The sequence below is a fragment of the Helianthus annuus genome, chromosome 10 (genome assembly GCF_002127325.2).
Source record: "Helianthus annuus cultivar XRQ/B chromosome 10, HanXRQr2.0-SUNRISE, whole genome shotgun sequence".
In the NCBI taxonomy this organism is placed as follows: Eukaryota; Viridiplantae; Streptophyta; class Magnoliopsida; order Asterales; family Asteraceae; genus Helianthus; species Helianthus annuus.
Genome location: NC_035442.2, coordinates 8,631,059 through 8,635,253, shown reverse-complemented (window position 1 = coordinate 8,635,253; position 4,195 = coordinate 8,631,059). Strand labels below are relative to the sequence as shown.

General features: G+C 42.8%; 1 non-coding gene across 1 annotated transcript; it reads right to left on the bottom strand.

Annotated features, from left to right (window-relative positions):
• Positions 1-2,187: 2,187 nt before the first annotated feature.
• LOC118483427 lies at positions 2,188-2,294 on the bottom strand. The gene has a single exon (XR_004870715.1). It is a non-coding gene; the product is annotated as a small nucleolar RNA R71 (small nucleolar RNA).
• Between the last annotated feature and the right edge of the window lie 1,901 nt (positions 2,295-4,195).

The window sequence follows — 4,195 nt, the reverse complement described above, 5'->3', positions numbered from 1 at the left end:
GGTTTATCCTCAACGTCTAATCAAATCAAAAAGTGAGAAAAATGTTTTAAACTAAGAAAAATAAAAACTAACTAAATGCTGAAAAATAAAATAAAATAAAAACAGATAGACAAGATGAATCACTTGGATCCGACACGTTTGTTAGTATAACCTTTGATTATTTTCGCACTTTTGCACTTGTTTAAGAGATTATCTTAGTTATTGTAGTAGGCCCCTCTTTTGAAGGCGACGTTACCCTCAACCCAGTAGTTTGAGTCAGCAAGGATACAATCCTAAAGGGTCGGATTATTGAAAGATAATGAATTAAGTTATTAATGCAAATTGTGGTAGGCCCCGCTTTCGGCGGTGACGTTACCCTCGGCTAAGTAGTCTGAGTCAGCAGGGATACAGTCCTAAATAGCCGGGTTATAGTATTAATAGTAGTTAACTTATGAGGGGGTCAAAGAGTTTGGATCCCCGCCATCCAATACCTATGGGCATTGAAGGAGATCCTACTAAATTTGACCCAGGTCCCAAGCAGGACCTCTAAACGCTGAACAAGGGCAAGACCCTTACCAAACCGTTCCCTTAACCCCCGACCAGGTAGCCAACATACCTCCATATAGACCGTGGAGATATGAATGGTTAAAATCTTTTATTTTATATAGACAGTAAAATAATGCCAAGACACCACGGACAAACGATAAGGAAAGATCACCTTCAACATAAGTAACTAGTTATTAAAGTCATTAATACAAAACCAAATAAAAAGTGCAAAAGATTAAAAATAAAAAGTATTATACTAAACACTTGTCTTCACCAAGTGACGTAAGAGACTTAGGCAAACATGGCCTTGATTGTCAAGAACTCTTACGATCAATCTTGGATCCCGAGACGACTCACACACTCTATGATGGACAATGGATGATGGTGGTGGATGATGGTGTTATGGTGGTGGTGGGTGGTGGATGAAGTGTGAGAGAGGTGGTGTGCCAAGGGATGAGATGGAATGAAACCAAGCACCCCTATTTATAGGCTGAACAGAAGGCTGGGCACGGCCCCGTGTCCGCTGGACACGCCCCCGTGCCCGTCTGACATTCTCTCTCTTCATTAATTGTAATTCGCAATTACAATTAATGCACCTGCTGTACTTTCACCGCGCCCCCGTGCCCGCTGGACACGGCCCCGTGGTGGGCAATGGAAGCTTCTACTGGTTTGTCTTTTCTGCTGCTTCTTGGGCACGGCCCCGTGTTCGCTGGACACGGGGCGTGTTCAGTCTTCTGTTTTCTCTTCTTTGCCTTGGGAGGTGCCGTTGAGGATTCGGGCAGTCTACTTTTATTCCTTTTCTTGTATTTACGCTAGAATTAGTTGTCTTTTTGCTTCTTTTGTGATTTTTAGCTCATTTCATCCTGAAAATACAAAAGGAAGACAAAAACACTCTTTTTCCAACATTAGTACTTAAAAAGGGTTAGTTTTATGCCTTAATTGATGTGATTTATATGTTGCATTTTACACACATCAGGGCCGTGTCGGTACAACACGGGGCCGTGTCAAACTCCCCAGTAACAGGGATCCGGAAAACAATCACTGTATCTCCGACCACGGGCCGTGTTCTTCTGAGCACGGGGCCGTGGTGAAGCTTCTGACCAACGTTCTTCTTTGTTTTTATTGTAGGACTTGGAACTCAGGCGCCACATTTGCATTTTCCACATAGTGTATGAGCTCCAGTTCTAGTAGAGACATAAAAGAACCCCTAGACGAATCCGAACGCTTTCTACGAAAGAGACTTAAAGCTAAAAACCAAGAGAAAGTTTCGGGGGACCCACTTCCAATGGCGGACCAACGTACCCTCATGGATTACCTACAACCCACCGTAGGTAATCTCGGCGCCGCTATCAACGCACCGAATGTCGAAGCCAACAACTTCGAACTTCGGCCACATTTGATACAAATGCTTCAAAACTCCGCAACCTTCCATGGGCTTGCGGACGAGGATCCTCATCTACATATTACTAATTTCTTAGAAATATATGATACCTTTCAGATCAATGGAGCATCAAACGACGCTATCGCCTTCGAATGTTTCCATTTTCACTAAAACACCGAGCTAAGGCTTGGCTTAATGCCCTTCCAGTTGGTTCGGTAAACACCTGGGATGAACTAGCCCAAAAGTTTCTATATAAATATTTCCCTCCTGCTAAAAAGGCTAAATTAATGACTGAAATTAATACATATTCACAAGAGGATGGGGAATCCTTATATGAAACTTGGGAAAGGTTCAAGGAGCTACTAAGAAAGTGTCCACATCACGGTCTTGCAGTGTGGCAACAAGTATCCACTTTCTAAAATGGGTTGTTGCCACACACAAGACAAACACTTGACTCTAGCTCCGGGGGACTTTTAGGTAATCGCCGCCCAAATGAAATATATAATCAAATTGAGGAAATTGCTCAAACCAATTTTCAGTGGCACACTCCCCGAGGCAATAAATCTATTGCCCCGGGCGCCCATAAGGTTGATGAAAGCACTTCTTTACAAGCCCAAATCGAGGCCCTTTCTTCAAAAATCAAAAAGCTAGAAATGGCAAAAACAGCCTCGGTCATGGCTTGTGAAGGGTGTGGTGGGCCACATGAAAATTGGAGTTGTATGAAAGAAATAGATGATCAAACAGAATCGGTAAACTACATTGATAATAGACCTAGGCCATCGGGTCCTCCAATGGGTACCTACAACCAAGGATGGCGTAACCACCCTAACCTTGGTTGGAGAGAACCCGACAATGGTAGTAACCAACAAAATCTAAACCAAAGAACAAACTTTCAACAACCAAGAGTTGAGTCACAAAATTTCTCTCAACAACAAGGTGGAAAAGAAAGGCTTGAAGATATTGTATCTCGCCTCATCTCGGACACCGAAAAGAAAAACTCGGATCGATTTCAACAATTGGAATCGAGTTTTAGAAATCAACACGCTAGTATACAAAACATTGAAAAGCAACTAAATCAAATAGCTCAGAATTTCTCTGAGAGACCACAAGGCGCGTTACCAAGTAATACCGAAACCAACCCAAAAGTGCAAGTACATCTCATAACATTGAGAATCGTACCGTGGGTTCCGAAGAGGCTCCATTACTACGAACTGAAAGAAGCCAAACCACAACTCCGCCCCAACAAGAGAAGGCTTCTCCACCAATTCAAGAGCCTACTAAGACTCCTCCGTTTCCATACCCCGGTCGGTTAATTCGTAAAAAGACCGATGAGCAATTCGCAAAGTTCGAAAATTTATTAAAACAATTGCATGTTAATATTCCATTTATCGAAGTCCTAACTCAAATGCCTAAATATTCAAAATTTATGAGGGACTTCCTCACTCATAAAAGGAAAACTGAATCATTGCAATTAGTTAATTTAGGTGAAGAATGCTCCGCCTTACTACTCAACAAACTCCCGCAAAAGAAGCTTGACCCCAGAAGCTTCACAATTCCTTGCTCGATTGGGGAATCCCCCGTTCGTAATGCACTAGCCGATCTCGGGGCAAGCATCAACCTCATGCCCTCATCAATGTTCAACCGAATCGGCTTAGGGAAAACAAGCCCTACAAAAATAAGCATACAACTCGCCGATAGATTCGTCAAATATTCACAAGGTGTCGCTGAAAATCTACTAGTCAAAGTCGGCGAATTTGTCTTTCCAGCCGACTTTGTCATACTAGATATGGAGGAAGATGCAGAGGTACCACTCATCCTAGGGAGGCCTTTCCTAGCTACGGCCCAAGCAGTGGTAGATATGAATGATGGAATACTAACATTGAGGATTGGGAACGAGAAATGAAGTTTGTAGTTGGAAAAAGAGTAGAAAACGACGACCCGGTCAACTACATGAAGGTCATTGACTCAAGTTTGGATGATGCTCTTCGACGGTGTAGCATGGGATGCAAAACATCCCACTTGGGTAACATATGACCAAGCATTGGGTCTAGCCAAGGACCCTTATAAACGTGGCGCACCACGGAGGCATTCCGCGGAACTATCCTTAGTTTAGCTTAGATTAATTTTTATGTTTTCTAGTTTAGTTTTAATTTTTTCAGGAATAAAACACACTCAAGATGGGGAAGGATAACAAGGGAAACTTGAACCAGCACCCCATGCACAAAAACAGGGCCATCCGACAAAATTTTCTTCATTACAGCAAGTTCAGCACGGGCCATGCCCGCCCAA